Here is a 25,857-nt window from a genome sequence, read left to right as displayed (position 1 = left end):
CTGGAAATCCAGGGCTGTATCATCACCTCAGCTACTGTAACAGTCTCTTGATCAGGAATAGGATACGTTTCAGGCCACTTGGTGAAGTAATCAATGACAACGAAAATGTATTTGTTGCCATCAGCAGTTCGTGGCAAAGGTTCCAAGATTTCAAAGGCGATACGTTCAAACGGCGGATCTACGTTGTAACGTTGCAGCTTGTCTCTGCTGTGTTTCCTCGGTCCTTTCCGACCTGCACAGGCATCGCAAGATCGGCACCACTTCTGCACGTCATCCTTTGCATTATTCCAGTAAAAGCGCTCACGAACTCTTTGTAAGGTCTTCATAATTCCAAAGTGACCTCCTGTAGGGCTGTTATGTAGTTCTTTAAGGACGTCAGGAATCCGGGATCTTGGAAGTATCAGTTGCCATCGGAACGTCTTCCCATCATCCGATTCGAATTTCCGGTATAAGACGCCGTTTCGAATGTGAAGTGAATCCCAGAGTGCCCAAAATTGTTTTGTTGTAGGACTACAGATAGAAATGTCCTGCCAAGTAGGTTTTATGTTTGATGACTCCATTAAATCAATTATGGGTTTAATGTCGCGGTCTTCCAGCTGGTCTTTCCTGACTTCATCATCACTCCACGGGTCTCGATCAGCCGATGATGATGTTGTAATTTGTCTTGCGACCGGAGTCAGTAGCTCGTATTTCGCTTCCACCCTGGAACAATATCGGCAGCTTTCTGGGAAAGGTCGTCTAGACAGGGCGTCGGCGTTCCCGTGTAATGATCCCTTACGATGACGGATACTGATGTCATATTCTTCGAGTCTCTGTATCCACCTGGCTATTTGACCCTCAGGATTCTTGAAATTTAAAAGCCAGGCCAATAAAGCATGGTCCGTGCGGAGGAGGAAATTTCTGCCGTATAGATAATGATGGAAATGTTCTACAGCTTTGACTATGGCGAGCAATTCGTTCCTGGTGACACAGTAATTCCTCTCCGGTTTAGACAGGCACTTGCTCTAGTACGCCACTACACGTTCTTGGCCGTCTATTTCTTGGGACAAAACCGCACCGATACTTTCATTGCTCGCGTCCGTGTCGAGAATAAATGGTCTGTCGAGTTGAGGATACGTCAGGATTGGAGCCGATGTTAAAGCTTCCTTTAAGTTGTTAAATGCATCCTCGCATTCTTTTGTCCACAAGAACGTTTGCTTGCTCTCTGTCAGCTTGTGAAGGGGTCTTGCGATGGAAGAAAAGTCCTTCACGAATCTCCTATAGTAGGTGCAAAGCTCTAAGAAGCTTCTCAGCTGATGGATATTTTCGGGACATTTCCAATATTTAACCGCTGATACCTTTTCAGGATCTGTGCGTACACCTTCTGCAGAGATGACATGTCCCAGGTAAGTCACCTCCTTTCGGAACAATTTGCATTTAACGGGCTTCTTTCAGTTTCTGAAGCACCTTCCTAAGATTTTCTAAATGTTCTTCAAAACTCTTTCCGACGATGATGTCGTCCAGGTATATCAGGCAGGCTTCGTAGGAAAGACCTTTCAAAACAGTCTCCATAAGACGTTCGAATGTTGCCGGCGCATTACACAGTCCAAACGGCATCCCCTTGAATTGCCAAAGCCCTTGTCCCGTAGTAAATGCCGTCTTTTCTCGGTCTTCAGGCTGTATTTCTACCTGCCAATACCCACTCTTTAAATCATGTGTTGAGAACCACTTGCTTCCAGAAAGAGTGTCTAGAATGTCGTCAATTCTAGGAAGAGGGTAACTGTCTTTCTTCGTAACCTCATTCAACCGGCGATAGTCGACGAAAAATCTTGTTGAGCCGTCTTTCTTTCTGACTAGGACGATGGGAGATTTCCATGGACTTGCTGAAGGCTCGATGATATCGCCTTCTTCCATATCCTTTAAAATTGTTCGTACCTCTTCCTGTTTAGCAAACGGTAGACGTCTCGGATGTTGCTTGATCCTGGGATGATCGCCGGTGTCGATTCTATGTTGTGTCAAACTAGTTCGACCTACGTCAGAAGACGAGCGGGAGAAAACAGCTTGAAGATCTTTAATGACGCGATCGGCAGCATTCTTCTCTTCATCGTTTAATTGCGCATTCTGCAATAACTCCAATGTTATGCTTTCTGAAGACACGGATTCTTGGATGTTACTCTTTCTTTCAACGCTGGTTACTGGAGTACATGCAGCAACCACTTCACCTTTCTTAACAACTCTCGCCTTCTCAGTTACCTTTATGACTCTCACCGGAATAACCGTTTTGGATAGGTCGACGAGTGTTGAAGCTACTTGTACTCCTTTCGGGCTATTACAGCTATTGGGATATTCTATGATGCCGTAGCGGAAATTTCTACTTTCGGTTATGGATCCAGGAAGCAAAAACTCGGTTCTTGCGGGTATTGTTATATCGTCTTGAGCTATAACTTTGTGGATAGATTTAACTTCTTCATCATTAACTCCAAATAACGCTATGTCCTCAGATGTAGAATGCAATTCGTTATTTTTAAAATCCAAGGAAAAATTGTATTTCCTTAGAGAGTCTAATCCGAGTATGCAAGAATCAGTGATCTCTGCTACATATGCCGTGTGATGGTAAGCGGCACTTCCAAGCGTGATGTTAACATTTACTTTTCCGTTGATGTCGATCTTCTCACCGGACACAGTCTGGAGGGTAACGCAGGACGGCGTCCAGATAAGTTTGTTTCCCAGTTGTTGAGCCAAATCTTTTCGGATGATGGTAACGTTGGCTCCTGTATCCGTCGTCATATTGCAGGGAACTCCATTAATATGTCCTATTATGAAAATTCCATTACTGCCGCCTCTCACTGCAGAAATCTGAAGCGCTTTAAACTGGGGCTTTTCTTTATCTGGCAACCTCCACCCCGCAAGATGGCCACAAATTAGTTTCCCTGCTGTTTGTTAGAGCGGTCTTAACATCCGTACCTTGGGATATTCTGCAGTTTCGTCGTATGTGTCCTTCAGCGCCGCAGTTCCAGCACTTAACGGTTGGTTTCTTCTCACCAATATTTCGTCTCAAGGCGTTCAGTTGTATAGTTAAATCGTCTAGACAAGCTGTGACTTGATCCCCTGGCTCCTGGACTTGAGCAGCTCTGACTGGATGGCGGTCTCGAAGAGTGGCTTGCTGGGCTGCCTCGAATTTCATGGCGTACACTAAAGCGCTTTTTAAATCTTTAACATCCGCCATTCGTAGAGCCTTCTGTATTTCGGGTTCCCGGATGCCATCGATGAAATATTGCAGCGACAGGATTTCTCTTGTTTCTGTCGGGCACTCCGAAAAGGCGTGATGTGACAGCTTTTCAACATCCGTGGCGAGCTCCTGAAGTGTTTCGGTGGGCTTCTGCTGACGGGATTTTAGTTGAAGCCTGCTGTAGTCTTTTAAACATTTCTCTCCAAAGCGCAGCTCTAATGCGCCGGATAGAGCTTCAAAGTCTAATCTCTGGTTTTCGGGAAGAGTCTGCAGGATATCCGCTGCGTCTGCTCTCAAAGAAGCGGCAAGATGACAGGCCTTAGCTTGGGAATCCCATCCATTCGCTTCCGACACTATAGAAAATTGTGTCCTATACACTTGCCAGGAGGTCTTCTCATCATATGTAGATAGTTTCAGAGAGGAACGAGCAGGCATTGATAAAAATTTAAAACCATCCGAATTACTCCCTGCTATCGCTACGAATTTCTTTAAAGTATCCACTTCCTTGGCGACCGCAGAAACCCGATCATCAATTTGTTGTTCGATTTGTTTTTGAACGGAACAAACTCTTCTTTCTATTTCTTCTTTGACCGAATCTACTCTGTAATCTATTTGTTGTTCCACGGCCGAAACTCTGTCTTCCATTTGCTCTTTCACAGAAGAAACTCTATAAACTCTATAATCGATTTGTTGTTCTACGGGCGAAACTCTCTGTTCTATTTGTTGTTTGACGAAGAAATGTTTTCTTCAATTTGCCCAACTTTGTTTTCAACCGCGTCCATTCTGCCTTCCATAGCCTCAAATTTATTCTCTATTATGCAGGTAATTTCCCTTTTCATCTCTTTCTGTCCTGCTTCAATCTTCTCTTGACCTGCTTTCATCTCGCCTTTAATGGATTTCATCTCTTCCTTAACGGATTCTTGGCCCAATTTCATCTCTGCTTGGAATGCAGCAAATGCAGTCATCAACAGCTTCATCTTTTCTTCCATCGCTCTTGTAATTGGCATTCAAACCCCACGCCTGACACCAAAAATTGTTGCGTGCGTACGGGTTCGTTACGAAATGAATGCACAAGTCCGATGAAAAATGAACAAAAATTTATTATTATCACAGCAAATATGATTAAATGTCCTCAAATAATCGTGCAGTATCACAATATATCACAGTAGTTATCTTCTAACTACTCAAACGTTCAAAAGAACTTAATTCAAAACAGCTAAAGGAAGCTAACCCGCGAATTCGATACAGTCAACAAGAGCAGTTTTCTAAACAACAACAAACTAATAACTACTACTACAAACTGAGATGTTTTCCTCCTTTTATAAGATTTTTAAATTGCGTGCGAGAATTTTCTGGTACTTTCTCGAAATCAAAAAGACATATTTATTTATTTAATGTTAAATGCACGTGCTCTTGTATTTTTTAATTTTCCGGCTTAGCTTTCTTTTAATTTTCGTCACGCGCTGCACTGCGCGAGAAATAAAACCATTTAATTTATAATTGAACTAACATTAGCTTTTTAAATACCAAATTCGTAACAATATTTTAACTTGAGTTGTTTATGTTAATGCTTTCATTCCTTTTGCTTATTCTCTACGTTTGTAAAACATCAGAATTAGAAAATAAATTAATTCCATTTTTTGGGTTTATTTTTGATAAACGCTCTGTGTATTTTCAACTAAATTTTGTCATGTTCGAGGCGTAAAATATTAATTAACAGAAAGTTTATCTTATCCAATCTTGGGTTAAATGCTGCGAAACCATATTTATTCTTGCATTCAGATGTTGATTATTTCTAATTCTTCCATACAGCAGCGAAATCATATTAATTTTTATATTCAAATGTAGATTATTTCTAATTCTTCCATATATCTGTGAAAGCACATTAATTCGCATATTTAAATATTGATTATTATTAATTCTTCCACATATTAATGACACATTTAACTTCTCTAATCTTTTCGTGAGAAGTTTTAAAGATATATTTTGAGTTTTTTATGTTAATATGTTCTTTCCTTTTGCTTATTCTCTAAGTTTGTAAAACATCAGAATTAGAAAATAAATTAATTCAGTGTTTGGGTTAATTATAGATAAATGCGTATTTCAATTAACGCAGTTTTCTGTTCTTCGAGGCGAAAAATATTTTTACGGATTTTGTATTTAGTTAGCTAGTTTTGATAGAATTGTAATTAAAATTCTTTTATTTCCACTTGTGATGCAACGCGTGACGAGGTTTAAGAGAAAGCTAAGCGAAAAATGTAAAAATACAGGAGCACGCGCATTTAATAAATAGATATCTCGTAATTTATATTTAAATTTAAATAATGCAGTTGTGTGTTAGCTGTAACTGTAATTCTACTCGCTTTGCTTTCCAGAAACCTCGAGAAATTACGAGAATTTTGTCGTGACTGATTAAAAAACTTATAAAAGCAGGAGAAAACATCTCAGTTGAGTTGATTAGATAACTGTTGTTGTTTACTGCCGCTGTGAGATCCTATTAGCTTTCTGTGCCCTTTGAATTGTGTTCTATTTAACGTTTAAGTAGTTTAAAATATAATTGTTGTGTGATATTGTGATGTTGTACGAATATCTGTGAGTTGTGATAAGAAAAAAAAATTATCAACTTTTCATCAGACTTCTGAATTCAATCTATTCCGAACCGGTACGTATGCAATAATATTAATTAACACAAACTTTATCTTATCGAATCTTGGGTTAAATGCTGCGAACTCGTATTAATTCTTAACCTTTTCATGAGAAGTTTTAAAGATATGTTTGAACTTTAGTTCTTTATGTCAACGTGTCATTTGCTTATTCTCTAAGTTTGTAAAACATCAGAAGATTTATAGTTTTTATATGGATTATACGTTCCGCCAACCAGGTGTTGGCAATACGGGGCGAAACCAACCTTAGAACTAGGCTGAGAGGTTCAACCCCCATCGTCGCACCTTGGAGACGATTGACACCAGCCGCCATGCGGCGACGCAGATCGTCAATTTGCTTCCTGCCACTCGCTCAGGCTGCCCATCGCTCAAGGACATAACTCGGGACTCTACCCCCCTGGGCTACAAGAGCCTTAAAAGCTGTAGAACATGCCAAACCCGCGGGCTGACCAGTAAGTGATTTTTCCGGGGTGTCCAGAACTACTAGGTTAATAATTTGTATGCCCCCATGTCCGAGACTGCCTAGGTATCGTTCTTAACCAATAGCTTCGCAGAGTTCACTACGTCGACCAGCCGGGGGAAAGGGAAAATCAGAAAGAAGTAGAAAATAAATTTATCCTAAGATTTGGGTTAAATTTAGAGAAATGGTCTGGGTATTTTCAACTACGTAGCATATTTAATTAACAGAAGACAGAATATTAATTAACATAAAGTTTCCTTAATAAAATCCGAATTATCATTAGGTCGGAATTAAGCTCTAATTGTTTTGAAACCTTGTCTGTCCGCTTAAACAGGCAAAGCGAAGTTATTTACGCTCAGCGCGTATTCGAGAGGTCCGAGGTTCGAGTCCCGGCGAGAGCACTGCTCATTTTTCATCTCTCCTGCTTCAAATATCCTAATGTCTCTACAGTGGCTCCCGAAATAAAAAAGGTGGGGAGATGGTGATTCTCCACCACCAGAATTTGGCGATGGGGGTTCCCTAAAACCACAGTCGTCCTGTAATAATTATTTTAATTTTATTAACAGTTAAATTTTAAGTAAAAGTTCCTTTCCTGTCAAATTCTTAACTTCAACTTACTACTTCCGGCCACAACGTAGTTTTGGAATCATCCTGAATACTTAATGAGGAAGAGGGGTATTTAAACCGCGAAGTTCTACTTGCTGAGCTAGAGAGAATCAGAGTTTCTGATTTGCACGCGTCTGACTTTTGGCTACTCCCTTTCAAAGCTGTTATTATGCTCGGCCGTACTCAGATCCTTGATAAGCTTCGTATTCAAATAGAGTTAAGGGGCCAACTCGATTAGAATGTTGATAGCTTCGGCTATATTTCTTTAGTTAATCTTAGTTTTAGTTTATTTCTTAGTCTCTTAAGTTCAAGCCCAAGTGTCGGCTTTTATTGTACACTCCAAGCCAGAGTTTTGTTAAATCTTATTGGAATAATAAAAGGTTAGTTACCTTTCTTTTCTTGTTGTTTCTTGTCATATGAACTTAAGCGATTATTCGCTAACTAGTTCTAAAGATTCGTCACTTTCTACAGTAGCTGAGAAATACACTTTTGGGAATCTTACAGTTCTTTAAAAGGGGGAGTACGTAAGGTATTTCTCCTACCTATTTAGCATGCCTTCGTGCTGTATTTCATTTCTCCTGGTTTAAAAAATTTTTATGTTTCTACAGTGGCTCCCGAACAAAAAAAAAAAAAAAAAAAAAAGGCGGTTAATGATGATTCTTCATCACTAGGATTTGTCGATTGGGTCCCCTAATGCCCAGTCGCCCTTTAAAGGGGGATTACATAAGGTATTTCTCCCGCCTTCTTAGCATGCCTTCGTGTTGTAGTGGTTAGCACACTTGGCGCGTATTCGAGAAGTCCGTGGTTCGAGTTCCATCAAAGGCATTGCCCAATTTTTCATCTCTGGTAGTTTCAAACTATTCTTTCATACGTGGTGTAACGTATGAAATTCAAACTAGAATTTACAGGGACTTTCATGTTTCCTGAGCAGAAAAGAAAGAATCAACTGTGCGCTTGCCAGAATTCGATAGACATGCTAACCGTCTACGCCAGAATTCTACGCATGATGGAATGGAATAAAACTTTATAAACGTAATTTTTTATAGGTGATAATTTCGTATTTATACGAAGTGTACCAATGTAATGGCTATCACCAAATGTTAAATTTTAAATTCCAAAGCTGAATTCAGTAATGCGAATGAGAATCATTATTTCCATATCGAACTTCTTAACTAATATTAGAGGTTTACATAACATATTTAAAAATCATTTGCATGAGATACATTATTTAACATAAACGGAAGTGCATTTGCATTATTAAACTTTTAGAAACTTCCACCATATGCTATTTACGGTAGCATAACGGAGTAATGTTTCCGGACATAACGTAAATGACAACATAACATCCCCTATTTCGTGCCTGACGTCCGACCAGATCGGAAGTTATCAATAGTTTTACGACTAGAGCACTGTGAGTAACGATTGAAGCAATAAGATTGAGAATTTTAGGATGGCAATAAGAGGGAACTTTCATTCTTTGTCCTTAATTCTTCATAAGATTTAGTGCCTCGTATTCAAAGTACTTTCTCGGTGAAATACTAGACTGTATCCTTAGAAAGTCGAGGCGTTTGCATCGGTTTAAATACGATTTGTATACTAGAATTGTACATATTCTGGAATAGGTTTTATTTGATATTTTAAAAATTACATAAAAATGATTAAACAGATGTAGGTCTCAACATTTTTGTTTTACTTTTTACCTAAGGTATCGGTTACAACGTTACAACTTTTTACATAAGGATGTACGAAGGAAGTATTGTAATAACAAAAAATTCCGGATATCATATTTCAACAAAAATATCCATTTTGACCGCTATCGAATGCAATTTAACGATGTTTTTGTATGACATCTAAACGAGAAGACAGAATAAAGAACTCTTTTTCCCCCAACGGATTATAAAATTAATTTAAAAGGGATTCAGAGGAGATTTTTTTTGTCTGACTTACGTCTGTACTTACGTACGTCTTCAGTGAGAAGTCTGTACTTACGTTTGTACGTATGTATGTATGTAGCACGCATAACTCATAACCGAATATCCTCAGAACGTTGAAATTTTGTGTACAAGACTGCTATAACACGTAGTTATGCACCTCCTATTTTGCAATAGCTGCTCCTATTTTGCAATCGATTGCGTAGCAATCGGTCGCTCCAAATGCATATATACCGACTCTGTTACTCAGCTGCGTGAACGAAATCTTTTTATTCTTGTATGTTGGTAAATTCGGCATATTTTGCTTTAAAAAAATCTGATGTGTACACCACATGACTTCCTTGTACGGAATATTAAATTATACGCACTTTTTCTTGCATTTCGTTTAAACTTATTCGATTTAATTAAATCTACTTCGATGACAGCGCGTAAACCACAATATAATAAATGGACTCCTTAAAATTCACTCTATTTGTTTACCATAGCGAAACTCTGGCGCTAGGTTCACTTAACAGTATTATATTTCGTTCATATTATAACTCAGAATGCGCAAAATTTATATCATTTAAAGAATTATCAAATCGTTGCCGGGTAACAGAGTGGATATATTTATAAATATATTTATATACGTTTGGCGCGGCCTACTGCAACCAAAATACGAGCTGCACATCTACATGTTATAGTAGTCCTATATACGAAACTTCAACGTTCTGAAGCTACTTGTTTTTGAGTTATGTGAGATACGTACGTACGTACGTACGTACGTACATACGTTCGTACAGACGCCACGAAAAATTCTCTTCAGAATTCATTTTAAAGCAGTTTTATAATTTTTTGGAGGAAAGGAGTCTTATTCTGTCCTTACGTACAGATATCACGCAAAAACATCGTTAAATTGCATTCGAAAGCGGTGAAAATGGATATTTTCGTTGAAATATGCTGCCTGAAACTCTTCGCGATTACAATACTTCCTTTTTACTTCTTACAAGGAAGTAAAAAGGTTTCAGTTATGGTGTTCATATCTTCCGGTTAACATTTTTACGCCTTTAATTTATCTTCAAGAAGTAGTTTTAGAGTTATTACCAATTTAAAAGTTGTTTAGGTGCGGCTAAGCCTTATTTGTTACTTCCTTGTACTAAAAAGGAAGTATTTTAATCGCGAAAAGTTTCAGGCATCATTTCAACAGAAATATCCATTTTGACCGCTATCGAATGCAGTTTAACGATGTCTCGAGACATCTGTACGTAAGGACAGAATAAAAGACTTTTCCTACAAAAAAATTATAAAACTGGTTTAAAATGAATTCTGAAGAGAATTTTTCGTGGTGTCTGTTTTCTCGTGCAATTTCTCATGCATGTTTTAGTGAACACATCCAGTAAGGAATTGCAAAATCCATGGTATAATGCGTGCGAGGGATGACTTGATTTTTCTGTTTTACTGCTCCAAGAAACCTCTGTACATTTATTCAAAATTCTAATTCTGTTTAGTCAGAGGTAAGCTAAACTCCCTGACATGCCGAAGGGCCAGGATTCAAAGCTCGAAGAGGGTATGGGTGTTGACAAAAATAAAAACAATTTCAAAAAGGTTTAAATTTTATATTACGCCAAAAGGGGAGTTTTGAACGTTTTGTGTGTTAACTTTACTTATTAAATATCATTTTCTACGTACTCAAACTATAAAATATCGCCAAATAATTTTAAAATGAGCGTATCTTTAGAATTTCCGATACAATGTCTCTGGCGCTGGAGATGAAAATGTTTTTTTTTCCTCCTGTACAGTGTTGCTATTGAAATCGTCGAGTTTGTTAACCAAAAATTCTTGAATTGACAAAATATGAAATAGATCAGGGTTTCTGAAACGTTTTTCAGTCGCGACCCCTTTTTTATCACTGAGACTCTTTCGCGACCTCCAGGACCCCATAATATTTACAAAAATTTTGTGGGAGTCCATAAGTATTGCGCAAATCCAACACACGCGTGAGTGAAGCTGTCAATATTTTCAGTATTAGATCATTAACTTTAATTTCTAGTTTTAAGACATACAACAATGTGAAAACTTTAAATAAGTAACGGACGAAATGATAGCGTCACGTACAAAGCAGGAAAATGAACGTATTGCCTTATCTTTATCTATTTTCAGATACATTCTAAAAACAAAATTGTTATTGTAAAATTATTATAATAAGTTAAAGAAATATCAAAACTGCTAAAATTTTTGGCAACCCCTTGTTGCAGGTACCGCTACCCCCTTGGGGATCGCGACCAACAGTTTAAGAACTCCTAGTGTATACTATTCTATGTTCATATAAATTGGATTCTAAGTTAACTTTTGATAAATTCTAAGTACACTTTTGTAAAGTTCATTGTTCACGTAAACACTTGTCCACTTCGATACATCGTAACTTCGTGTCCTTAGCAGTTTGCACACCTCTTTATGTGTGTCCATAGCATTATGTGTGTCTTGCCTTTATCTATTTTCGGATACATTGTGTAAAAATATTTGGTAATTGTAAAATTATTGTAAGTTAAAGAAATATGGAAACAGCTAAATTTTTTTGCAACCCTGTGCTGCAGGTCCCACGACGACTTCCTTGGGGGTCGCGACCCACAGTATGAGAAACCCTGCTATACAATAAAACTTTAGATCAGACTCCATGTTGCAATTAAATTACAACATATTACATGTAATGGCATATTACAAATAAGGTACATAGCACATAATCGTACATATACAAAGGCATATACAACTAAATACGCATACTTAATAGTACATTTATAATAAAGTAATTTTGATTGCATTCATGCCTCTGAGGTGAAGAGGTGTTGGGCCGCCTAACCGATATAGTGATTAGCCTGCCTGACTGTCGTGCCTAAAGACCCGGGTTCGAATATCGGAGAAGACATGGATGTTTGTAAATGTATACTGTCAGTGCAGCACGGCGGCACTCTAAATATGTGGCGAGCCAAATGTCTCCTCGTGTGGTCTGGTGGAAGGAGAGAGGTGTGGGAGACCTTCGAACCCGTCCGCCCCCCCGGGATGCTCTCCATCAAAATTGGGGGTGGAACTGAGCAAAATCGCACTGTCACCTGAAAGGTGCTTAAGGCTGTTGCCAACGGCAGGCGTAATCTTGCGCTCCTTGCCGCGAGGAATTTCGTGGATTTGGGCTGATGTTACTTTCACACAAGTAAGTATAAGTAATAACAACAATAAACTAAATTCCTGAATTCTGGTCCTCAAATCTGGCAGAAGTACAACAGAATAAAATATTTTAAAAATCGTAATGCATGTTTTAGTCCGAAAGGGACCTTTAGTCTGGAAATGTATCACCATATACGTCGGATCACCATAAATGCGTCGTTTCACTTTTATTCGAGTCTGTTTCTGCCATTCGGAGAAATGTTTTTATTTCTTCGAATTTGTCTTTGAAATTTTTTAATTTCAAATCGAAAATAAATAAATTTAGTAAATTTTAATAAATTTAATTAAATCAGAAATTAATAAATTAATTGATTTAAATCGGAAATAAATAAGTTTAGTAAACTTTAATAAATTTAATTAAATCGGAAATTAATAAAATAATTAATTTCAAATCGGATTTAATCAAATTTATTGATTGTATCGAGTTATATCTCCTAAATTTATCTTTAAAATTAAATTCGTCGGTTGTGGTTTAAAAAACTAAGCTAGTGAAAGTAACAGATGCAGTTCTCAAGAGAATTCGTTTTTTTAAATTTTGAATCGGACTGTTTCAAATAATAAAAATGCGTTTAATTCGTGATCTACTGAATTACAAGAACCCAATATTTTCACAGAAGGACGTAATATATTTAAATGAATAATATTTATTTCATATTTTAAAAAATTTTTATTAACGAACTGTACGATTTGAAAGCGAGCATTGGCAACGCTTTTCAAAATAAAGCAGATTTTTATTTCCAGCTCGCGAGGCTTTTGCCACTCGGAAAAACGAGTGCTAAAATTAGCGTTTTCAGAGAATTTAATTAATATCTCGGCTGATTAAAGCTTATACAAATGTCTTTCCTGGAAATTTTGGAATCGGGAATAATACATTTAATATTTGGCAATGCTATTTTTATTTTATATTTTGTAAAATTAAAAAATTTTTTATTAAGAAACTCTACGTTTTGAATGCGAGAGGGCAACGCTTTTCGAAATAAAGCAGATTTTCATCTCCAGCGTGCGAGACTTTTGTCACTCGGAAAAATGAGTTCGAAGATTAGCGTTTTTAGAGTTTTTAATTAATATCTCGGCTAATTACAGTCTGAGGAGGTAATGTGACAAACAATAATAAAAACGCGAAAAAAAGATTAGTAAGCCATCTTATTAAGAAAGTTGAACATTGATATGATAACCTGAGAAAAGCCTGAAAAGGATAGAAAAATGTATGCTAACTTTTAACACTGCTTTGGAACTCTTAGCATACTCTGCTATTAAAAATTTTGTGATTTTGCTGCTGTAGCATAATTGCGAAGAAAAAAGATTTTCCCTTTCTAATAATTTTGTTCTTCTGATGAAGAGGGACCGTTAGCTGCCCTGGAAATCTATTGAGTGTTTTAATATATGTACGCTAAATACAAGGTTGTTATTACGATTTTGATTTTCACATTGGCGTGTTTCTCTTCTATTCTATCTCTTTTTTTTATTAAACTTATTTGATTCTTCCTTTCACGTTTCGAAATTTAGATTAATTCCAAATGAAATTCACCCGTTTTTAATGATTTATTTTTAAATTTGTATTTTTAAATTTTTCATAAAACATTTTGAATTATAATCTATAAAATGTTTACCATGATCATAAAGTAGACGTATTTCTAAGCATATCTGCAACAAATTACAGTTTCGTATTAAAATTTTCCGAAGATATACGCGGATTTATATATTGGCGCGTATTTGAAATTTGGCATATTTGTTGAAAGCGATAAAACATCAAATGTGGTTTAGACACTTTGCTAAAATTATTTGGAAGTAAAAACGCTGGGCTTTTTTTCCGCTCATGCTCAATGTAAAAAGATAGAAACGAGGTGCCTTTTTTTCCGCTCCTGAATAATGGAAGGGAAAGAAAAACTGGTTGCCATATATTATTAAGAAATTCGCCAAGTGAATTATTCTTGGCGGAAACTAAAAAAAATTGGGCCAAGATAAATTTTTGAATTTATCAGTAAATGCCGTACCAAATTTTACAAAATTTAATATCTAAGCATAATTTCAGTCGTAGAATCGAAATATGGAAAAAGAATGGTAAGTTATTTCAGAAAAAGACCGATTTTGTGTCAAAATACCTTTGTTAGAACAATGCTATATATAAATCTAATATATATCCTAAGTTCGAGACATGAAAAGGGCAATTTGAATTTTGTGAATCGACCCAGTAGAACGGGAGATATACAGCTGTCCCAGTGCAACTATATTAATTGTTATACGTTTCCCATGTTATCTGGTATCGTAATAGAACTTATAATTTATAATAAATCTGATTTGAGTTCAAATATGCAGTAGGTATTGATCTAACAATAACAAAACAAACAACAATAACTAATACTTGCATGGTGTCATGTTTAATAATAAAAGATTGAATTTTATCTTTCTAAATTCCATAACGGAAGAAAAGTCTATGACTAGTTTCTTTTTCGTAATGCTACTCATTTGGATCTACACCCAAGACAAGTCCATGCGTTTTATCATGGCCAAGATACAAAGATTTACTCCTTATGGTGTTTGGAATGTTTCAGATGACCCCTCCTTTCCCTCACAAATTTTGAAAAAGAATCTCCTGGAATCTTTCACCCCCGTTCTTCACCATACCCACAATCTCTTGACAGGACTTTCGGTTTGACAGTATTTTAAGTGTTCTTATGTATCAAAGACATTCTCACGTATCTTTCCAGTTTACGAACAAAAGTGCCTTCTCCGAGACTCGAACGCAGCCCCACGGCTACGGCAGCCAGTCCCCTGTCACCATGACAACAGGACGGCAATACGATGGGATCATTTACGTGTCGCAAAGTTTTAGGAACCGCAGTTTGTTAATAACTGTTCAGGAATATTTGGTTCGAACACCAAATATTACTTTTTCTAAAAAACCCCAAATATTATTTTATACGTAAATATACTTATATAATTTCACTTTATTACTTACTTTTATGTATAATATACTTTACGTATAATATTATTTTATACATATAATATATTCTAAAAATACCAAATATTACTATATATAATATAGACTAGCCGCTTACGTCTGGGTTTTATGTGTATCGGGAACTGCCTAAAGGGAACACCAAACATGAAATTTAAAAACTGCACAGAATTTTACCCTGGAAAACAACTTTATCAAAAAAAAAAAAAAAATTCAATAAAAATGTATTACATGTATAAAACAAATTACTACGAACTAAACAATATCCCTTAGCACAAATATTAATTAACCTAATAAATAAATTAACCAACTTCCCGTGGCAAAATCTTAAGAATTCAGATGGTAATAAGGATGAGAAAATTTACCTTTTCATCTGTAAAAAATTGCAAAACTGCTTCAAGGTAGTTGCGTTAATACTTAAGTACTGAGATTAGTGCTAAATTTTGCTATAGACATACGATAATTTTCGTACTTATCTTTGTCGTTTTAAATATTCCAAAATATTCATTATTAACAGTAATTGTGTGGCCTTTCAGATTTTCATGTTCAGTTACATTAGAATGTTAAATTGCCTTACTACGTCCCTAAGTGCATATCTTGAAATATTTTATAATTCCGCATGACATAACATTTAAAATTAATGTCTCGAAATATAAACAGTACATCGCTTGTAAAAAGTGCAAAGCAGTTAAAACATATGTCATTCTAAATAAAATTAATAATTACATAACTAATAAGAAAATGTTTCTGACAGCATAATTAAATTTTCTGCCTTACTTAAGAAAGTTGGCGTTAAAAGTTGATGTTTATATTTTATTTCATGTAAAAGTCCCAAAATATGCCATTTGAAGTAATTTTATGAGGTATTTTCTCTCTCCTTTCTGCATGCTTTCGTGATGTAACAGTAGCACCCTCGGCGCGTATTCGAGAGGTCCAGGTTCGAGTCCCGGCGAGGGCATTGCTTGTTTTTCACATCACCTGCTTAAAAAAATCCTAATCACTCTACAGTGGCGCCCGAACTAAAAAAAAATGGTGCATGATGATTCTTCACCACCAGGCGATTTGGTCCCCAAATTCTCAGTCGCCCTTTAAAAGGGAGAATATATAAGGTATTTTCTCCCGTTATCGCACGGGGATCTGATTTTTTATTAGGATTTCTATTTAGAATATGAAAATTACTTTGGTAAAGACCCTTATTAGGGCCGAAACCAAAAATCAAAAATAGGATACGATACGGATACGGTATTTTCTCCCTCTTTTCTGTGTGAATTCGTGGTGTAACGGTTAGCACAGTCGGCGAGTATTCGAGAGTTCCAGGGTTCGAGCGGGCCCTGCTCATTTATCACGTCTCTAGCATCAAAATAGCCTAATAACTACAATTTGAATTAATTTAAATATGAAAAACCACACGACAGCTACTTATATAAGAAAAGAACTGCACTTATGGAGGATATCCTAAAGAAACTAATTCATATATATATTACACGAGCTACTAAACTACTAAAACATCTACGTAACCAACTTGTGTGCTGAAATTAAAATCGGGTCGAACTACCCGCATTCAGCGGCTTTAGTTATTCTATCGCTGTACCCGTGAGAGAAAAGCAGTATTTCTAAAAAGAGTGTGTATCATAAGTGTGTAAAATATTCTCTTCATCACAAACCTATGTGGGAAGACAAACAAGTATTTTCTTTAATAAGAAGAACGACTTTTAACTAATGATATTAAATTTTTGGAATGCACTGCATTATATAACATAGTTCTATTTGAATTCGTAAAATGACAGAAAAATAAAAATAAGATATTCTTTTATTCTATTTATGATTTATCCTGGTAAAATGGAATTCTTGGCGAATTTCTTCGCCTCGGAGCTTTTTTCCTTCTTCCGTTCTTTTATTCTTAAAAGTTCAGCAAATGTCTTGGACATCTGCTGGGCACATCCAATTTGCTTACCTCTCTTCCCCACCTCGGTTGCAAGAGGTCACCTAGCGACGATCAGCAGTGTACGGACCAAAAAAAAAAGGAAAATACAGACGAAAATGAAATGGAAGGTGGATGGCAAAAGTGCAGATAAATTTGTTTGCAGATTCAATTGGATCTGTGTGCGTTTCTACTTCTTTGGCCGCCATGTCTTTCGGATTACGAACATCAGAGAAAAGTCATTTTCTGTTATGGGGCAGTTGTTCTGAGAGATAAAATAGGATGGTAATTGTAATTCAAATTTAATACTCTTAGGGGGAAAGTTGTTATTGTTTTATTTTGTGCTTACCTTTTTATATGGGCAATTCTAGACGAAAACTCAAAACGAAAATGGAAGTTATGACTAAAATTCCTTTTTTTACTTCCTTGTACGAAGTAAAAGAAGTATTGTGATTCCGAAAATTTTCCGGTGTCAAATTATAAGGTATTTCTGCAATCTTCTTGGCATGCCTTCGTGGTGTAGTGGTCTGCATGCTGGGCGCATATCCAGAGGTCCGTTGTTCGATTCCTGGCTAAGGCGTTTGCTCATTTTTCGTCTTTCCTGCTTCCAAAAAAATATCTTGTGTCTCTACAGTGGCCCCCGAACTAAAAGGGTGGTGGATGATGACTCTCCACAACCAGGATTTGGCGACTGGGTCTCCTAAAAACACCAGTAGCCGTTTAAGAGGGGGAGTATGTAATATATTTCTTCCGCTTTCTTACCGTGCCTTCGTGGTGCGGTGGTCTCCACGCTGGGCGCGAATTCCAAAGGTCCGAGGTTCGATTCCCGGTGAAAGCGTTGCTAATTTTTCATTTCTCTTGCTTCCAAAAAATGCCTAATGTCTCTACAATATCTCAACGAAAATATCCAATTTGAACGCTATCAAACGTAATTTAACGATGTGACATCTGTATGTAAGGGCAGAATAAAGAACACTTTTTTCCCAAACGAATTATAAAACTGATTTAAAATGGATTCAGAAGAGATATTTTTGTGGCGCCTCTACGTACATACGTACGTATGCATGTACGTATCTCGCATAACTCCAAAACGAGTAGCCTCAAAACGTTGAAACTTTGTATATAGGACCTGTGCAAGACTGTTGCTGTTTGTATTGTTGATCACAACATGTAGTTGTGGACCAGCCTATTTGGTTGCAATCAAAATTATATAAATATATGTATACTGACTGTGTTACTTGTCTCAGTGAGCTCAGTATTTTTCATTATTATATTTATATGTTGGTAAAATACCCATTTTTTTGCATTAAAATGGATTAAGTTGTTTTTACCTTCCGTTTAAGATTTTTATGCCTTTAATTAATATGCATGCAATAGTTGTAGAATTAGCCACAATTTAAATATTCTTTAAATGCGGATAAGCTTAATTTGTCTTACTATAGCAGCCATATTTGTGTACATTTGGAACTTGTTTACATTTGAGCAGAATAGTGAATTATTTCTGCGCCTTCAGTATCTTTTTGCCGAGTGAGACCAAAAGCAAACTTTCCGTTTCGTGCACCAAAAAATCTACCTTGTTGCTCGCAGGCCGAATTGTTTGTTTTTGCGTAGAAACTCTTCTTTGAATTGCAGAAATTTTATTTTTAATTGTTTTAACTGCATTTGGTTGTAAGGATTATGTTAATTTTAAGTTAAAGTTCCTTTCCTGTCAAATTCTTAACTTCAACTTAGTACTTCCGGCCAGAACGTAGTTTTGGAATTTGATGAATATTTAATGAGAAGGAGCGGTATTTAAACCACGAAGTTACTTACCGAGACAGAGAGAGAAACAGAGTTTCTGAACTACACGCGTCTGCCTTTTTGGCCGCTCTCTCTCTCTCAAAGCTCTTTTACGCTCGGCCGTACTCAGGCCCTTGCTAAGCTTAGTAGTAAAATAGGTTAAGGGGCCAACTCTCATTGAACCTTGATAGCTTTGGCTATACTCAGTTAATCTTAGTTTTAGTTTAATTCTTAGTCTTTTAAGTTCAAGTCCAAAGTGCGGACTTTATTTGTTCACTCCCAGGCGGAGTTTTGTTAAATCTTATAGAAATAATAAAGGGTTATTTACCCTTCTCTCCTGTTGTTTCCTGTCTTCGAACTCTAGCAATTATTCGCTTATCAATTAGAAGTGAGGAACCTAGGAACTTATAATAAGCTTAATTTTGTTTTCCTCACTTCTAACATTAACTTAGAATTTCAAGTGAGGGACCTTACAATTGGCGCTCGAAAAGAATTCTAAACGGATCATGTCGTTAGAGTCCGGGAAGTTTACGTTGACACCTCCGACCTTTCAGGTCCTTACAACATCCACGAATATAGTAGAAGGGTTTGGTTTCCTCGTGGAAACGCTGCATGCAGCCATGAAACCGACAGCTACTTTCGATGGCAAGGGCTCAGTCCTGACATTTTTGGAGCAACTAGACCTACATTTCACCTTACACCCTGTGAATCAGCTACAAAAAGTGATCATCGCTACGACAGCCTTAAAAGATCAAGCTCTTAGCTGGCAGAAGAGTATAGGAAAGTTCTTGTTGGGGAACCCTGGATCTGAATCATATAACTGGGAAAATTTTAAATCTGCATTAATAAAAGCATTTCCAGTTGTTAAAGATCGTGCGAAGCTTGAATCAGTATTGTATAGTAAATACCAAGGCGGTTTCGAGGATTTGTCAGAGTTCATTTTAAGAAAAATTCATATCTTTAATCTATTATACGGGAAAAAGCCCGATAAAGAAATTATTGAAATAATTCTGCCACGTCTTCTATCGTCAGCGCAAGATTTTCTAGAAGTGCGTAATCCGCAAACGTTGGAAATTCTGATCCAGCTTGCAATGAAATTTCAAAGTAGACGAAACGCAGAGAAAGCGCGTGCAAGTCCGTTTAGCCAGTACTCAAGATTTACTCCCCAAAAGAAACCACAAGTTCAGTACAAGGCATATCGGCAGACGGGAAAAAAGTGAAAAGTTTAATACCAACAGCGCAGATAAGTCTAAGGGCGGAGAATATAAAAATCAGAGAAAAGAGGGGGCAGGAAACCAGACTTTAAACGCAAACCGGTGATCGAGAAGGGGCAACGGTCACCGAGTGGGACAGAAGACCCCTCAGAAATTTGTTTAAATACAGTTGTAATTCAAAATCTTGCTATGCTGGAGATACAGAGTTTGGTAAATAATGTACCAACCACTGCACTTCTGGACACAGGGGCACAATGTTCATTCCTATCGGAAAATTTTTTCAAAAAACATTTTCGTCGTTAAAGACTGTTTAAAGCCACGGGACAGAAAGTAATTGCCGCCCAAGGCAAACAGTGCGTATGTTTGGGGAAAACCGCACTGCATGTTGAGATTAAAAACGAGGTCCTAAAAATTAATTTTTTAGTCGTGAAAAATTTACTCACATCAGTGATATTGGAGATCGATTTTTTACGCGCATCCGGCGCAAATCTTAATTTTCAGAATTCTACGTTTCAGGTGCACATGGACCCGGTACAGGAAGGTGAAGTTTCCATACCGGAATTGAATCTAGAACATTTGAATTTAGAAGAGAAAAAGAAGATTGAAGAATTGGTAAGAAAATGTAATTCTTTGTTTAACGAAAAACCTGGGTCTTGTCAGGTAGTTAGTTATTCCATAGACACTGGGAATGCCCCTCCAGTCCGGTCAAAACCTTAACGGTACGATAAAGTAAAAGAAGAAATTTTGGAAACCCATATAAAAACTATGTTAAAGAATAAAATAATTGTACCAAGCACGAGCCCTTACGCAAGTCCGGTGGTCCTTTGTAGAAAAAAAAACGGGCTACCGCCTGAACACCCGGACGCGTATAGGTTTGCAGTTGATTATCGTAAGTTAAACAGTATAACAAAATATCCCACATATCCCCTACCAATAATTGATGAAATCATCAGAAACATTCGCTCCACTAAATTCAAGACAACCCTAGACCTCACTTCGGGTTACTTCCAAATCGCCGTTAAGCCGGAGGATGACCAGAAGACCGCGTTCATTACAAAATCAGGCGTCTATGCCCTTTTAAGAATGCCCTTTGGTTTAAGTGGAGCGCCAGCTACGTTCTAAAAAGCTATGGACATAGTCTTGAAGCCAGTTTTAGGTACAAGTACAATTATTTATCTGGACGATATCATAGTTACCAGCGAAACATTAGAAGAACATTTGAAACATTTGGAAGAAGTTTTTGCCTTACTTAACGAGGCCGGTTTCAAAATAAATGTAAGAAAATGCAAGTTTGCGGCGAAGGAATTACGATACCTTGGGTACAAAATCTCGAATAAGGGAATATAGACTGATGATTCAAAAATTAATTAAAAGTTATCCTCCCCCAAATACGGCTAAGAAATTGTCTTCATTTTTGGGCTTATGTTCCTATAATAGAATGTTTATAAAAGACTTTTCGAAAATAGTTGAGCCTCTTCTAGTGCTAAAAAGAAAGAAAAGTAGATTTTCTTGGACAGCCGAAGCGAACACCGCGTTTGAACAATTAAAGAATGCCCTAATCAATGCCCGAGTCCTTAAATTCCCAGAAGGCGAGCAAGGTCAAGAAATTTCAGCGGATGCATCCGATTATGCAGTTGGAGCGGTGCTCTCCCAAAATGGGCAACCTATAGCTTTCTTTTCGAAAACTTTGAATGCTACGCAAAGGAACTATTCCGCTACTGAGCGAGAAACGCTCGCTGTATTATTAGCAGTTCAGAACTTTCGGGTCTACTTCGGAAGTTCACCGATAACGGTCTACTCAGATCATGCGGCAGTGGGTCGCTTGTATTCAGGAAAAAATTTATCGCCTCGCTTGATACGTTGGACTTTAAAATTACAAGAGTTCAACTTAATTATAAAACATACTCCGGGAAAGGAAAACTTGGTCGCCGATGCCCTTTCGCGAATAAAAATTGATGAAGAGGAAAACACAATCAAGTGTGCCATGCTCACCTCAAGAGTTATTGAGTCCCGTGAAACGATAATCGAAGAATTAAAAAAGGACCCAGAGTTTAAAGATATTTACGCATACTTGGAAGACCCTGAAAAATTTGAACATATAGATTTAACGGCTATTCGCAATAGGGCACAGCATTACGAAATAATCGACAAATTGTTATTTTACACAAAGGTAACTTACGAAAATCAGGAATACCGACCAGTAATCCCAGCGAGTCTACGTTTAAGTATCTTAGAGGAGTTGCACGATCTACCTTCTGCAGCACATTTCGGGATACGAAAAACACTAAAGAGGGTACGCGAAGCGGTTTATTTTCCGCAATTACAGAAAGTTGTTACGGCGTATGTTAAGTCGTGCCATATGTGCCAATTAATAAACGATGTTAATTACAGCCCGGCCGGGTATTTAAAAAACATAAAGACCACTTTTCCAAACAAAATAGTTGGAATAGATTTGCTAGGACCCTACCCTAGGACAAAAATAAATAAATACAGATATCTTTTAACAATCGTTGACCATTTTTCAAAATGGGTAGAAATAGTCCCTCTTAAACGAGCTTCAGCTAAAATAGTCGCAGATTCTTTCTTAAATAAATATATATTAAAATACGGGGCCCCACTAAAAGTAATATCAGATAATGGAAAACAGTTTGTTAGTAGTATATTTAAAAATTTGTGCACAGGACTTGGCATACGCCATCTAAAAATGGTACCATATAGACCGCAGTCGAATATAGCGGAACGCGTAAATAAGAATATCGTAAAAATTATCAGGGTATATATGAAAAACTTTCATGACCGCTGGAACAGCTTTGTCAATGAGTTAGGTTTTGCCTTGAGAACCGCAAAGCACGATACTACGCAGTAAACCCCCGCGGAGTTATTTTTAGGAAGAAAAATCATAACGCCGTTGGATAAGCTATTCTTTGTACAACAGCGACAAGAAGAATTTAAGTTAAAAGACGTTCAAAAAATTATTGACGAAGCAATTAAAAAATTCTGATATAGCAAGACAAAAACAAAAGATTTATTACGATAGAAATAGAAGGGAATTGGAATATAAAGTGAGACAAAAAGTGCTTAAGTTGAAATATTCGTTATTCTCGGCACCAGAAAACAGAGTGGCGAAGTTTGAGCCCAGGTTTGAAGGGCCGTACATGGTGGAAAGAATAAGAGAAGCCACGTTTTATTTAAAGGCCGAAAATGGCCAACAACTGGTGGCAAATATCGATCAGTTAAAACCTTATTACAGCCGCACTGACTTTAAAATATTGCAGGATTTATTACAGGATCCTGGAAGTAAGGAGAGAAGCCCACCAGCTCTGGAGTACAGCTCGAGTCCCCAAACGCAAAAAAGAAAGCAGAGCCAGCAAATGTCGACCAGGAAAACCCATACCAGTATGGCTACAAGCGCACAGGAAAGGAGAAAGTTAGCGCCGACAGATCAACGAGTCACAATCGACGAGGCGGCAAAAACTCAAGTGCCATCGACCACACGAGGGAGGCCTGCTGACAAGGTTCCAGGAAAGGAGAAAATTCAACGTCGAATTAAAACTAAAAGTATAGCACAGTTTCCAGCATCAACAACTACAAGGCAGACCCAAGGAGGACCAGCGTGGAGACGGAAAAGCCAGAAAAGACCTGTAGACACAACCGTGCCGGAGCAACATGTTAGAAGGGCCAAGAGAAGATTCAAAGACCATGAAGGACGGAGAGCCCCACCGGAGTCAAAAAGGAAATTGGCATTCCAGAATCCACAACCTGCCCGGAAGAGTCCCAGATTCCTACATAAAGTAAGAAAAGGAGAGCACTGGAACTGAATGGAACGGAACATCGAACATCGAGAAGAAGAGTGGAGGTTATCAGGTTTTCTACATTTGACCAGTTCTGTAAAGACAGGATGCAGGAGTACAGAAAAAGATAAATGAAAATTTCTTTGCTAATTTTTCTTTGAAGTTCAAATTATATCATATTGTTATAAGTTGCTAAATATGTTGAGAAAACTTAAATTGCAGATAGCGATAGTTTGATTGTAAATGTTCGTAAGCATAGATCTTTATGTTAGTAATTTGGCGAGAAGCTACTAGCGTTAAATACTTTTTGTTAAGAACTCGCAAGTTGCGAGAAGTAAATAAGTTTAGTCGGAAGACTATTGGAATACTATAATCTGTTAACGTAAAGTTAAAATTTCGTGTAAATTTTGGTAAAGTGTAATTAAGCAACTATGACTGTTGATGTAAAATGAATTCAAAAGTGATGTGTAAATATTTAAATGTTCATGTTCATGTAGAAATGTTTGATCTTTGTGTTGAAATATCATAAAGATAAAAAGGACATAGAAAATAAATTTTTATTTCTGTGTATGGGAGTTACGGAAGAATGGAATATTGATATATGTGTTTAATGTTAAGCTCTCCAGTTAACACGTTTAAAAGTAAAATATAAGATTTTGCTTACTACAGTAGGAAACAGTTTTCGTGTAGGGGGTCTTGGCAGGTCTAGTGTGTCAAATTTTAACAAAGTTTGGTGTTGTGTAGCGGTAGTTTGTTCGCGGTAACACAACGTAGAAGACTCTAAGTACATTTCAGTACATTTGCTGGAGAGCATGGGTGAAATAAATCTGTAGTATGAATGAAAGTGCATAAGGGCCAAATGATGAATTAAAAGCGTAAAGCTAGGATTTAAAGTAAAGTTTTGTAAAAATGCAATACTAATGACATTTCCTTCCAGATATGGAAGGATCAAGACCTGAAATAAGTCTAGCTGAATAAAGAATCTATGTAGGAAGAAGATGTATGTCAAGATATAATGTTCAGAAAGGATGCATTGTAAATTTTTATTTTTCCTAGCTTTAGTCTAGCTTTTAGAATTGTTGTAAAGTTGGCTCTAAAAACGAAACTTTAAAAGTCATTTAGTTATTGCAAAAGTTGGAAGAGTGTAGTTAATGTAAGTTTTTCAGACTTTAAAGTCTTAAACAAGGTCGTTTTGAGACCTTATTTTTCGAGTATTTAAAGTCTGGTCGGAAGCTATGTAAGGATTATGTTAATTTTATTAACAGTTAAATTTTAAGTTAAAGTTCCTTTCCTGTCAAATTCTTAACTTCAACTTACTACTTCCGGCCAGAACGTAGTTTTCGAATTTGGTGAATATTTAATGAGAAGGAGCGGTATTTAAACCACGAAGTTACTTACTGAGACAGAGAGAGAAACAGAGTTTCTGAACTACTCGCGTCTGCCTTTTTGGCCGCTCTCTCTCTCTCAAAGCTGTTTTACGCTCGGCCGTACTCAGGCCCTTGCTAAGCTTAGTAGTAAAATAGGTTAAGGGGCCAACTCTCATTGAACCTTGATAGCTTTGGCTATACTTAGTTAATCTTAGTTTTAGTTTAATTCTTAGTCTTTTAAGTTCAAGTCCAAAGTGCGGACTTTATTTGTTCACTCCCAGGCGGAGTTTTGTTAAATCTTATAGAAATAATAAAGGGTTATTTACCCTTCTCTCTTGTTGTTTCCTCTCTTCGAACTCTAGCGATTATTCGCTTATCAGTTCCTAGGTTCCTCACTTCCAACATTAACTTAGAATTTCAAGTGAAGGACCTTACATGGTGTTTTATGTTTTTCTATATTTTTCAATTTTTAATAAAGGTGAAGTTTTATGTATTTTTGCCTTGTCACGAATTGAGAACTGAATTTAATTGAATGAGAAATATATCTCTAATGAAACTGGAGGAACTAAGTTTAATGAAATGCAGGAAAATGCGTACAATTTAATATTACGAACAAAGAAGTCATGTGGTGTACACATCAGATTTTTTTAATGGTCTGTACGATAAAATTTTAATTTTAAATCTGAGTAATAATTTTTTAAAAGTTTCTCAGTTAATGATTTTCAAAACAAATTTGGGTACTTTCTTTTAAGAAGGACTA

The 25,857-nt window shown here is 36.9% G+C and overlaps 1 long non-coding RNA gene across 1 annotated transcript in view; it reads left to right on the top strand.

Annotated features, from left to right (window-relative positions):
• Window positions 1-25,429, top strand: part of LOC146999380 (uncharacterized) — a 257,652-nt gene extending 232,223 nt beyond the window's left edge. The window contains exon 3 of the long non-coding RNA XR_015039649.1: window positions 24,668-25,429. This is a non-coding gene — a long non-coding RNA (uncharacterized LOC146999380). The remainder of the gene's footprint in view (window positions 1-24,667) is intronic.
• Window positions 25,430-25,857: the final 428 nt, after the last annotated feature.

This window comes from Stegodyphus dumicola, chromosome 1 (assembly GCF_044657685.1).
Source record: "Stegodyphus dumicola isolate Sdum_Otavi_A_Nest chromosome 1, ASM4465768v1".
Classification (NCBI taxonomy): Eukaryota; Metazoa; Arthropoda; class Arachnida; order Araneae; family Eresidae; genus Stegodyphus; species Stegodyphus dumicola.
The sequence above is the reverse complement of the archived record's forward strand: the minus strand, read 5'-3'. Positions and strand labels throughout refer to the sequence as shown.